Genomic DNA, 13,918 nt, shown 5'->3' with positions numbered 1-13,918 from the left:
TGCTTTACCAACTGACTCATCTAGGGTGCACAGAGCTGCTACTTTCCTGCATATTCTAGTGTAAAGAAAAGTACATTGACAAAAGAAAGTCTGTTTTTCACTAATTCTGTCCAAGTTCTTCTCTTGTATTCTTGACTCCATCCTTGCCCCTTGGAATACAGTTCAACACTATTTCTGCCCTCAGCTCATGGGGAAAAAAAAGTCTCATCCTTGTATGGTGTAACCTAAACAATTACTTCTAAAAATTGTATATATTAACTAGGGACTTATCACCAGGGCCATCTTGTTTTTGCTCTTCAAAATTTGTGCTCCAGTCTCCGCTCATACTTTAAGAATATCTAGCATAAAGACTTCTCAAAAAAGAGGTTTTGGGAATGTATTTTGCATGAGCCTCTCTGCTTTGCCCTGGATTTAGAGCAATGGAAAACCACCACCTCTGCCCTTGCTAAATTCACCCTTTAGAAGGGAAGTGGGCCACTGCATGATGGATTACACCATAAGTGTTTAAATAGCCATTGTGATTAAATGATTTCAAAAACAAAGTGCAGGTTAAGAGATGTTCAGAGAAACAAAAAGGTATATTTTCATGACCCAACTTTACAAATTAAATGAGATAATGCTCTATGTTGTTTAATTCTGCTCTGATCTTGGTCATTTCCTTCCTTCTACTTGCTCTGGACTTTGTTGTTATTCCTCCAGTTCTTATAGATGTAGGATTAGGTTGTTTATTTGAAATGTTTTTATCTTTTTTAGGTAGGCCTGTATCCCTATGAACTTCCCTCTAAGGACTGCCTTCCCTGTCTGACATAGATTTTGGACTGTTGTGTGTTGATTTTCATTTGTTTCCTGAAACTTTTTGATTTCTCATTGTTAACCCATTCATTGTTTAATATCATGCTATTCAGTCTCAATGAATGTTTTTGATTTTTTTCCTTGAGGTTGGTTTCTAGTTTCAGGCTCTTGTTGTCCGAGAAAATGCATGATTTGATTTCAATTTCCTTGAATTTATTGAGGCTTGCTTTGTGTCCTATCATGTGGTCTATCTCTGAAAATGTTCCATGTGCATTTGAAAAGATGTATATTTTGCTTTTTTAGGATGAAATATATCCCCCATTTGATTTAGGGTGTTATTCAATGCCACAACATCCTTGCTGATATTTTATTTAGAAGATCTATCCATTATTGACAATGGGATGTTAAAATCCCCTACTCTAAGTGTGTTGCTGTCTCTCTCTTTCTTGAAGTCCTCCAAGATCTTCCTTATATATTTGGTTGTTCTTATGTTGGGTACATATATGTTACAATGTTTGTGTTTTTTTGAGTATTGAATTCTTACCTTGAGTACTATGAAGTGCCCTTCTGAGTCTTTTTTTATAGCCTTTGTTTTGAAGTCTATGTTGTCTGATATAAGTACTGCTACCCCAGCTTTTTTTTCCTGTCCATTTGCTTGGAATATATATTTTTTAATCCTTCACTTTTAGTCTGTGTAGGTCTTTTGTTCTGAGTTGGGTCTCTCATAGGCAACATATGTGCAGGTCATGTTTCCTTATCCATTAAGCTACCCAAAGTCTTTGATTGGAGCATTTAATCCATGTACATTTAGCTTATTATTGATAGGTACATATTCATTGTCATTTTCCCCTTTGTACCTGTGCTCCCTTCTCTCTCACTCTTTTCTTTCATCTGAAAACATTCCCTTTATCATGTCTTACAATGCTGGTTTGGTGGAGGTGTAGTCTTATTTAGCCTTCTTTTGTACGGGAAACTCCTTATTTCACCTTCCATTTTAAGTAAGAACCTCGTTGGGTAGAGTAGTCTTGGTTGCAGGTCACTGATTTTCATTGCTTGGAATATTTCTTGACATGCTTTTCTGGCTTGTAAAGTTTATGTTGAGAATTCAGCTGCTAGTCTTATCAGAACTCCCTTGTATGTTACTTTCTGTTTTTCCTTTCTGCCTTTAAGATTCTCTCTTTGTCTTTAAAACTTGGCATTTTAAGAAGAAGAAGAAATCAGAAAAAAAATACCATTCGATATAGCAAGAAGAAAAATAAAGTACCTAGGAATAAATTTAACCAAAGAGGTAAATGACCTGTACACAGAAAACTATACAACACTGAAGAAAGAAATTAAGGAAGACACAAATAAATGGATGCATATACCGTGCTCATGGATTGGAAGAATTAATATCATCAAAATGTCCATACTACCCAAAGCAATTTATAGATTCAACGCAATCCCTATTAAGATACCAATAACATATTTCACAGAAATAGAACAGACATTTCAAAAATTTATATGGAACCATAAACGACCCCGAATAGCTGCAGCAATTTTCAGAAAAAAACACAAAGTAGGAGGGATCACAATACCAGACATCAGACTCTACTACAAAGCCACTATACTCAAAACAAGCTGGTACTGACACAAGAACAGACCCATAGACCAGTGGAACAGAATAGAAAGCCCAGAAATAAGCCCAGGTCTCTATGGGCATCTAATATTTGACAAAGGGGGCAAAAGCATAAGATGGAGCAATAATAGCCTCTTCAACAAATGGTGTTGGGAGACCTGGATGGCTACATGCAAAAAATTGAAATTGGATCATCAGCTGACACCATACACAAATATAAACTCAAGATGGATAAAAGACTTAAATATAAGTCGCAACACCATCAAAGTCCTAGAGGAGAACATTGGCAGGAAACTCTCAGATATCCCACGCAGCAATTTTTTCACTGATATGTCTCCTAAAGCAAGGGACTTAAAGGAAAGAATAAACAAGTGGGACCTCATAAAAATAAGAAGCTTCTGCATGGCTAAAGAAAACATCAGCAAAATGAAAAGGGAGCCAACCGTATGGGAAAATATATTCGCTAATGATATATCAGATAGAGGTTTGATCTCCAAGATATATAAAGAACTCACTCGACTCCACTCCAGGATGACAAACGATCCAATCAAAAAATGGGCAAAGGACCTGGGCAGACGCTTTTCTAAGGAGGAGATACAGAGGGCCCAGAGGCATTTGAAAGGATGCTCAGCATCACTAGCCATCAGAGAAATGCAGATCAAAACCACCATGAGGTACCACCTCCCACCGGTCAGAATGGCCATCATAAACAGATAAACAAACAACAGGTGCTGGCGAGGCTGTGGAGAAAAGGGAACCCTAGTACACTGTTGGTGGGAATGCAGACTGGTGCAGCCACTGTGGAAAGCAGTGTGGAATTTCCTCAGAAAGCTGAAAATGGAACTGCCTTTTGATCCAGTGATTCCCCTGCTGGGACTATACCCTAAGAACACCAAAACGCCAATACAAAAGAACCTATGTACCCCAATGTTCATAGCAGCACAATTTACAATAGCCAAGTGTTGGAAGCAACCTAAATGCCCATCAGCAGATGATTGGATCAAAAAGTTATGGTACATATACACAATGGAATACTGCACAGCAGAAAGAAAAAAATAACTACTAAACTTCGCGACAGCATGGATGGAACCGAAGAGCATTATGCTAAGCGAAATAAGCCAGGGAACGAAAGACTAATACCATATGAGCTCACCTATAAGCGGAACCTAACCAACAATACAAAGATGCAAGGAAAATAAGACCAGAAACACTGAAAGGAAAAGAAATCAACAGAGACAAGAGGGAAGGAGGGAGGGGGAGCAGGGAAAAGGAAGGGAAGGGGAAAGTCAAGGAACATATAGCAAGGACTCATGGACAAAACCAAAGGGGAAGAGCTGAGGGAGGGAAGGATGGAGGGGGCAAGGGAAAGTGGTGGGGCATAGGCAAAGACAAATGTATTTGAAAAAATAATTTAAAAAATAAACAACAAAAAACTTGGCATTTTAATTGAGATGTGTCTTAGAGTAGGCCTCTTTGGGTTAATCTTGATTGGGAACCACTATGCTTCCTACACTTGTGTGGGTTTTCCCCTCTTCAGGTGAGGAAACTTTTCTGTCATTATTTTTTCAAACAGGTTTTCTATCCCTTGCTCCTTTTCTACTCCTTCTGGTATTCCTATAATTCGAATGTTATTATACTTCATGTTGTCCTGCAGTTCCCTTAAGCTATCTTTATATATATATATTTTTAGTGTTTTCCATGCTGCTACTCTGCCTGGGTATTTCTTTCTACCATGTCTTCCAGCTCACTAATTTGGCCCTCTGATTCATCAAGCCTGCTTGTAATTCCTTCTAGTGTATTTTTTATTTCAGATATTGTATTCTTCATTTCTTCCTGGTTCTTGTTTATAGTTTCTATTTCCTTTTTCATACTGTTTTAGTTCCCACTCAGTTCCTTGTAGTTGTCACTGAATTCCTTGAGCATCCTTATAACTCCCCTTTGAACCCTATGTCTGATAGTTTGCTTGCCTCCATTTCATTTAGCTCTTTTACCGGGGAATCTTCCATTCCTTTTGATGTGGGTTCTTTCTTTGTCTCCCCACTTTACTCACTCTTTTTGTTTGTTTCTGTGATTCCAGATGCTTTGTTTTGCCTGCTCTCTTCATGCAGTGACGTCTATGGTAGGGGTTTTATTGGACTTAGTGGTACGGTCTCTTGGATCTCCTTGTCTAGATGCTCTAGATTTGCTCTTTCTTCCATCTGTGTGGGCTCTTTTGTTCTTGTGCTTTACCTGTTGGTGGCTTCTTTGTTGGTGGGTACTCCCCTCCAGTAGGCTTACTGGAAGTCACAACTCCCACTTTGTCCTGTACATTATTGTACATGTGTTGGTTAACAAAGCAGTGTTACCAGACATCCAAAGCTATGCCAGCAAAAAGAAGCCCCACCACCACATCACCAATCTCAACTGCAATTGAACTAAGATTAATAAAGGTGAAGAGATACTGCAGATATTATAAGATATGTCAAAGGGAATATGAGATGACCAAAAGAGGGGAAATGTTTTTGCATGGTAAGAGAGAGGAGAATTGATCAGAGTTGGGATAGAAATGAAGGAAGAAAGGGAGAGAACAAAATCTAAAATGTAAGTATAAAGCAGGAAAGGGTGATGGGAACGTTGGAGTAAGAAAAGAGAAGAATATATTATGAGTTTGAAGTACAAATTAAAATGTACTGGACCAACAGGAGCAAAATTGCAGGAAAACCACAGCAGAGTTGATAGCAATGACAGCTGAATGAGTGTAATAAAGGTTGAATGGGAATAAGAATGTTGTATAAAAGCAAAAAATGAATATGACGTGTCTACAATAAAGAAAAATGAGTTTGAGAGGATGGGGAAGCAAACTAATAAGAGTAAGTTGTAAAGCCCAGATTGAGAGACGGGGAAGATGGAGAGAAAGAAAACAATGAAATAAATTCCTCAGTCATCTGATCAGGAGCAGGAGGAAGGTGAAATGGAATAAGAGTGGGAGGGTATTCTATGGCTTTTAAAATACAAACAAATAGGGAACATATAGGAGTTCCATTGGAGAAGTACAGCAATAACTGTGGTATGTCACCCAATTAGCTACTGTTTATTAAAGGTGGAAGAGAAATAAGACTCTTATTAGAGGGGAAAAAGAATGTGAGCTGACTGACTTATGAAAGAACAGTGCTTATACGAGATTGGAATGGAGGAGAAATAGTGACAGTAAGAAATAAAAACTTAGTGTAATGTGAGAGAAAATAATGTTTACATAATAGTAATAAAGCTCAGGAAGATAGAAAAATGGATTAAGCCCTGGGAAGAGTGCTGTGTGGGATTTGGGATAACAATAGTGTGATGAGAAATATATAATCTGAATGAAAAGAATGAAAAGTAAAAGACCAAGAGTAGTTATTTTGGAATATGAGTGAATTAAAAGAAGAAAAATTAAAATGCAATATGAAAGGGAGAATAAAAAACAAAATGAAAAATAAAAACAAACAAAAAACTAAATAAATAGAAAGCAGAAAGAGAAATTTAAAAAAATGCAAGTATTGCTGAAGAGCTGCGTGAAATTTGTCTCAGCTGTTGGTGTTTACCTCCTGATTTCTTTGCAGATCTGTCTCTGGTTTTCTCTCAGCTCCAGATCCCTGTCTTACTCTTGAGGAAAAGGAAAAAAAATTGCCCAGCCCAGGCCATTTGGCAGATCTTGCAGGTTTCTGCAGGCAGTGAGGGGCTGGGCTCCGTTTTTTCCTTTCCTGTGGTTCCACACAGATGGGAGCTCAGACTGGGCTACAATAATCACAAGTGTCCAGTTTCTAGCCCATGTCCTCAGAGCACTGGGCGGCCCATAGCCTCTACTCTGTGCATTTGCCCCCAGCCAGCACTGATAAGCCACCTTGCTTTGTACCTCTTTGATCAATGCGTTAGGTGCACTGAGTGGGAGCAAATCGCACCCCTTCTCCTCCCTCTTTGTTGTCCAGAATGCTGCATGTACAAGGTCCCTGCACTGAGCACCTCATCCCCCCTTTTGAAAAAAGTCTTTTTGTGTGCCTCTGCCTCTTTGAGTCACTGCCTGGCTTTCCACACAGTCCAACCCTCTGGCAAGTCCAGAGTCTATCTGGGCCATGGTCATTCATGGCCTACTTCCTCTCCCAGCTTCAGGTGTCACCAGGATCTCCCAAATTTAATGGCAATGTCCCAGCTGGTGACTGCTGCCTGAGACTTGGTACTCCATCAACTGTGTGTTGCTTGCCACCATTTTTTCCCCCTCAGCAACTTTATGCATCCAGGTCTCTCCTGGCACAGGTCTGAAACCTCCCCGCCCTGGGAGGGAAGGGAGCTACTACACTGCTATCCCTGACCAAGCTCTCCTCAAATTACCAGCGGCAGCCACAGTCTCTGATGCCAGGCCCAAGGACCTTCCCATCAGCCTAGGAAGCCTCCTTACCACCCATTTTGAAGTGTCCTCTACACAATTTGGCTTCAAAACTTCATACCGACTGAGATTCTGTTGGCTATTCACTATGTTTTTCAGAAGAATAGCTAAGTGTCCCAGTTGGGTGCGCAAGTAAATGGCTCACTTCCCAACTACATAGCCACCATCTTTGACTCTCAGATTGGAAGAATTAACTGCATCAAAATGTCCATACTACCCCAAAGCAATTTATAGATTAAACTCAATCTCTATTAAAAAAATCAATGACATATTTCACAGATACAGAACACTTAAAAAATTTATATGGGAACATAAATGACCCCAAATAACAACAGCAATTTTGAGAAAGAACAAAATAGGAGGGAATCACAGTAGCTGACATCAAACTATGCTAAAGACCACTGTAATCAAAACAGTCTAGCACTGACATAAGAACAGACACATAGATCAATGTAACAGAATTGAGAGCCCAGAAATAAACCCATATCTCTATGGTCAATTAATATTTGACAAAGGTGAGCAGGAGCATGAAATGAAGTAAAAATAGCCTCTTCAACAAATGGTGTTGGGAGACCCAGACAGCTACATGCAAAAAACTGAAACTCAATCACCAACTTACACCATACACAAAAATAAACTCAAGGTGGATGAAAGACTTAAATATAAGTTGTAACACCATGAAAGTCCTAGAGGAGAACACAGGCAAGAAACTCTCAGATATTCCACACAGCAATATTTTCACCAGTATGTCCCCTAGAGCAAGGGACATAAAGGAAAGAATAAACAAATAGGACTTCATCAAAATAAAAAACTTCTGCATGGCTAAAGAAAACATCAGTAAAATGAAAAAGGAGCCAACGGTATGGGTAAATATATTTGCCAATGATACTTCATACAAGGGTTTGATCTCCAAAATATATAAAGAACTCACACGACTCCACTCCAGGAACACAAACAACCCAATTAAAAAATGGGCAAAGGGCCTGAACAGACACTTCTCCAAGGATGACGTACATAGGGCCCAGATGACATATGCAAGGATGCTGGGCATCACTATCTATCAGAGAGATGTAAATTAAAACCACAATGAGATGCCACTTCACACTGGTCAAAATGGCTATCATAACCAAATCAACAAACAGTAAGTGCTGGTAAGGCTGTGGAGAAAAGGGAACCCTAGTACACTGTTGGTGAGAATGCAGACTGGTGCAGCCACTGTGGAAAACAGTTTGGAATTTCCTGAAAATAACAAAAATGGAACTGCCTTTGACCCAGCAATTCCACTGCTGGTATAATACCCTAAGGATCCCAAAACATCAATTCAAAAGAACTTATGCACCCCAATCTTGATAGCTGCGCTATTTACAATAGGCAAGTATTGGAAGCAACCTAAGTGCCCATCAACAAATGAGTGAATCAAAAAACTGTGGTACATTTACACAATGGACTATTACGCAGCAGAAAGAAAGAAGGGGCTCCTACTCTTTGCGACAGCATGGATGGAACTGGAGAGCATTACAGTAAGTGAAATAAGCCAGGTTGTAAAAGACAAATACCATATGATCTCACCTATAAGCAGAACCTAATCAACAAAACAAACAAGCAAGCAAAATAGAAGCAGAGACATGGAAATAAGGAACAAACTGACAGTAGCCAGGAGGGATGGGAGAGAGAGATAATGGGGGAAAGAAGGTGAAGGGTCAAGTCAAAGAATATGTATAAAGGACCCCTAGAAAATACAAAGCGGGGGATGGGTAGAATATTGAATGTGGGAGGTGGATGTGGGTAGGGCAGGCAAAAGTAATAGGGGAAAAATGGGGACAACTCTAATTGAAAAACAATAAAAAATAAAAATTAAAAAACACATACTTTTATTATCTGCTTCAGGGTTCCTTAAAAATTCTCATCTGAAGGCTAAACTTTCAGAAGTGTTCACTTTCAAGCTCATGGCTGTTGGTAGAATTTAGGTTCTTGAGAGCTACTGAAATGAGGACCTGAGTTCCTAGCTAGATGTTGGCTGGACATCGCCCTAAGTTGTTTGCCACACAGGCTTCTTTCTACAACAGGGCAGCTTGCCTCATCAAAGAGCACAAACCAAGAAGGCAATAGAGAAAGTCTGCCAACAAGATAGAAATCACAATCTTATGAAACCTAACCATGGGATTATATAGGCCATGTTCTACTGGTTAACACTAAATCATCATATTCAGCTTACATTCCAGGGGAGGAGAGTACACAAGGGAATGAATACCAGGAGCTGGGAATCATTGGAAGGCATCTTATAGTCCACCTACCATACCAGGTTTCAGACGAGATCGGGCGCGTTCAGGGTGGTATGGCCGTAGACTATACCAGGTTTCAAAAAAGGCAAAAATAACCTCATGATCTGAATTTTGAAGTTAATGAAATAATGCAAGCAAAGTTCTTGAAATGATGCCTATAATATGGTAACAATTCAATAGATGTCAGATATTATTATTATTACAGTAAAATAATACTGTATTTTGGTTGTGTGATCATGAACATTTTCTTCCTCAGATGGTTGTGCTTAGAACAATCATTGGCATATGTGCCATTAGTTAAAAATGGATTGTGGGTGCTAAAAGACTAAAATATAATAAAATAGAATTTTGTTAACTGAGTTAAATCAGCATAAAGAGAAAGGAGCATTAGAAGATTAAGTTGCTATAAGAGGAAAAGAAATCTATGCATCCCATAGGACCCTGGAGATCTATTAAAACAGATCCGGCACACACACTGGGTGGTAAATAAACATGAAGTGTTAAAAATAACTGCCACCTATTTCAGGAAGGAAGGAAAGGAAAGAGAACTTAAAGAATGACTTAGAGGAAATGTATGGGCTGAATTTTCTCCCCCATCCCAAGTTAATATTTTGAGCCTCCGACTCCCAGTAATTCAGAATGTGACTGCTTTTGAAGATAAGAGGTGATGAAGTAAAAATGAAGTTACTAGGGCTGGCCCTAACTCAATCTGACTGCTGTTCTTATAAGAAGAGGAAATTTGGACACATATAGAAGCACCAGGGATGTGAGTGCGCACAGGAAAGACCATGCAAGGACACATCAGGAAGACACCCATCTGCAAGCCAAGGAGAAAGTCCTCCAAAGAAACCAAACTTGCTTCTACATTAATCTTGGACTTGTAGTCTCCAGAACTGTGAGAAAATAAGTTTCTATTGTTTAAGCCACTTAGTCTGTGGTATTTTGTCATTACAGCCCAAGTAAACTAATACAACTACACAGAGAGATCTCCATTGATTTCAGATTTTGATTTTTGCAGCACATAAAATAACCAAAGATGGGTTTATATAAGGTAAGGATAGTACAAAGGGCTATTGGAACAAAAACTGGATTGATTCACTGTTTGGGAGTTGAAGAAGAGTGTCATGTTAACATACATCAAGAGAAAACAGATTTGTTTGCTCCCACCACTTTTACCATGGAGAATGATCACTGACCTAGAATGCATAAACAATTCCATATACTTGAACCAATGGAGGAAAAGAGTGAAATGAGGTTAGAGAGGAAAGGTGAACAGAAACCAGATCAAGAGGTGTTTTGTGTGCCCCAAGACTTGGAACATTTTTCTTAAAAGTTTGGGGTGTTTTTAAATATTTTAAACAGACAAGCAACATGATTATACTTGCATTTTAGGAAGACAATTCCGGCACACATAGGAGTCTCTCTTGAATTCCAGTGATAAGTAACATTGGTAGGTAGAAATACAGAGTCTGAAGGATGTGTAGACTGATTGGATTAGGGTAATTAAATTAGAAGGCAGTGTAGGATGAGTCCCAACCTTCAACTGGGAAGACTGGGTTACTGGAATAATCTAAGAGAATAACCCTAGGGATGAGAGTAGTTGAAGGCATGCAGAATGTGAGTTTCACTGTGGAATATAGGAGATACAATCAGATTTCCTGCAGGTCAATAGGGCTTAGGAGACTCTTCTGGACTGAAAGGGTAGATTTGGAGATAGACAAAGCCATTAGTTTAAATGAGGTCACTGGAGAATTCTTCAGAGAAGAAAATCAGCACTGAGGAGGGTGCCTTAGAAATCCTGACAGGTAAACAGAAAGAGGAAGAAGCATTCTCTGAGGAAAGTGAGAAGACCCAGTCAGAGAGAGGTAGGAGGACAACCTTGAGTGAGTAATGCCTCAGCAGTTCTGGAGAACAGTGAATGAATCAAGAAGTGTCAAATGACGTTGAGTGACATCTTTTATATTGAGTTAAGAGTTTATAACTTGTCATTTCCCACTAAAATGCAGTAAACTCCTGAGAAAAGGAGCATTTCCTCTTGTGCACAATGCTGCACCCCCAGCTTCTGTGTCAGTCAAGGTCTAGTTAAGAAATAACACTAGGCATTTCAACAGGAACACTAGTTACCCAGGGATAATAACTATGGAAAGTATCTATCAACCTTATAGGGCTGGGAGAACAAAAGGGAAGAAATTGGAACTTCTGAGAAAGGACATAAAGGGAATGGAGCTTGGAATCTACTGCCATTGTTGGAAGGACACTGACAGGAATAGTAAAAACCAACCAACCAACCAACCAAGCAACCAACCAACCAACCAAAAAGGTCCTCCTTCTCCTGCATTCCAGCCTCCCTCTACTTCCTCTTATTTAGAGAACCTAAGAGAAAACCAATTGGCAAAGGTTTGGGAAACATAATTTGCAGATGTCCAGCGTGAATATCACAGAATAGAGTCTATAAGGGTGGATTTGAAGAGACAGAATAGATTAATAGAGAGGGACACAGCTTTGAACAGTGCATGGCAAAGATTTGTTGAACACTTCCCATGTGATAAAGATATTAAGAGCAGGAAATTAAATATAAATCTTTTCTTTGAGTCAAGTGCTTATCTTGACTCTCTAAATATCACTTTTTACTTCTTCACTTATTGTTTCTCCTTTTCCTCCTTCCTGCACCTAGTAGTTTGAATGACTTAGAGATCCAGTCAACAGCATTGGAAGCAGAAAAAGAGGTCCAATGATATTGAGACAAGGGGAAATTTTTTTCTTTCTTTTTCATATTGGATGTTATTAGTGATCTGGTAGTAAGCAATTGCAGAATAATGGCAAACGATGAACAATCAGTAATTAATAAAAATTATTGCACACCATACTACATTTTCCACATCCCCAGTACAAGCCTCCATCCCTTCCTCAACTAGTGAATTTCTTGTCGTTGATTTTTTTTTTTTTTTTTTTTTTTTTTTTTGGTAACAAAGACAATTGCCAAGCATATCTGGAAGGTATTTGAAATATATGTGTCTACAATTGTTATTTAAAAATGAAAGCATTCTGGAGTATTTAATTCTTAATGAAAACCACTGTTTTTGTAATGTAACATTACATGGTTGAGTTAAACAGCAAATTACCCACTGGGTCTTATCAAAGCAATTTCCTTGAATTTTTTAAAAAAGTGATAATGTACACTTTCGACAGAAAAAAAAATAAAGAAGAAAATTTTTTAATTTCCATTTATTTTAAAGATTTTATTTATTTATTTTTAGACAGAGTGGAACGGAGGGAAAAAGAGAGGGAGAGCATGGTTGCCCCTCAGGGCGTACCTTACTGGGACCTGGCGGGCACCCAGGCATGTGCCCTGACTGGGAATCCAACCAAGCGACCCCTTTGGTTTTCAGGCCGGCGCTCAATCCACTGTCTCAATCCACTGAGTCACACCAGCCAGGGCAAAAAGAAAAAAGGGTTTTGTTAACTCTGTTCATTGTCTTATTTCTTTTATGTTAAAATAAATTAGGAAGTATAAAAGAAAAATTAAGGAATAAACCTGCCTCCTCTGAGGTTCGAACTCAGGACCTTCAGATTATGAGACTGACGCGCTGCCTACTGCGCTAAGGAGGCATCTGAGACCTGTGTTTCTACAGGATATCTACCAACATTCCTGTAAGAAAACAATTTAAAATTTCCGAATCGTGGTGTTTCGAAATAAAGTTAAACTGATTTAAAGTATCCAGAGTGATCTAAAGTGGTGCAGAACAAAGCAAAGACCGACTACCAGCCCGACCCCGTTTTCCCGTGGACTTTTCTGTGGACACATCAGGGGTGGAGGGGCAGCTCTGTCGTGTGTGACCCCGGCCTGCTGGGACCTGCCATCTGAACGGCAAACCAGACTCATTAGCTGGGACAGCACTCTTGCTCGATCGGTAGGTTCGGGTGAGGCGCTCGGTCTCCTGAAATGATTGGAGGGCGAGCAGGCGGCCTTGAGCTTCTCTACTTGAGGAGCAGCTCGAGGGCTCAAACCAAACGGCCGTCCTTGCTCACTACTTAAGGCCGGAGGTTTACTTTCTCAGTACACAGCATCCACTGGGGTTCTCGGTTTGCGTGAACCCTTTTTCCTGTGTTGGTGACACAAGGGGCAGGAACCTCCTCCCGTGCCACCTGAGGCATCCCCATTCAAGGTCCACCTGGAAGAGGTGAGAAAGCGAAGAGCCAGGGGACAGGGGGTTTGTCTGGGCTGTACTGGGAGTGGGGAAAGGGAACGCTACAGGAAGAGCTGTTGGTCGGGTGGAAGGGAAGAGAAAAGTCAAGAAACTGTGAAATTCAATTCTGGAGGGCGGTTACCGATTCGGTAGTGTGTCTGAGTGGTATAAGGTCATTGGTTAAAATGCTAATTGTTTTGGAGTATGGGTTCGAGTCCCACTGCTGCCTAAAACTTTCTGTGCTTCCCCATAACCCAGAACATTCCCCTTTTCTATTCTCCTAGAGATCGGTTCTCAGAGGCCGCCCTCTTCGGGCAGTTTCTTCAATTCCCACCATTTGTTTTTTCCCAGAGGTCAGAGATTACGTTCGTACTCACCGTTTCCAAAACGGTCACGGACACACGGTTGACCTTTAATTAATTATTTAAATTAACAAGAAGTTAATGAGCATCTACTTATGTGTGCGTTTGTGTATTATTTACTCCCTTCATCACGGTATTTTCACCACCCGTAAGTATCCAACATATACCAGAACTTCATTTCAACTCATTCTTGTATTTTAAAAAATTTCATCAGCGCCTATTACGTGCTAAGTACTTACTTAGGACCCGTAGATACAGCAGTACTTACTACATTATTC

The 13,918-nt window shown here is 39.7% G+C and overlaps 1 non-coding gene across 1 annotated transcript; it reads right to left on the bottom strand.

The window, feature by feature from the left end:
* Window positions 1-12,627: 12,627 nt before the first annotated feature.
* Window positions 12,628-12,700, bottom strand: TRNAM-CAU (transfer RNA methionine (anticodon CAU)). The gene has a single exon. It is a non-coding gene; the product is annotated as a tRNA-Met (tRNA).
* Window positions 12,701-13,918: the final 1,218 nt, after the last annotated feature.

This window comes from Pteronotus mesoamericanus, unplaced genomic scaffold, assembly GCF_021234165.1.
Source record: "Pteronotus mesoamericanus isolate MK-2021 breed Mesoamerican mustached bat unplaced genomic scaffold, CSHL_Meso_final contig_20, whole genome shotgun sequence".
In the NCBI taxonomy this organism is placed as follows: Eukaryota; Metazoa; Chordata; class Mammalia; order Chiroptera; family Mormoopidae; genus Pteronotus; species Pteronotus mesoamericanus.
Note: the sequence above shows the minus strand (reverse complement) of the source record. Positions and strands in the feature narration are given on the sequence as shown.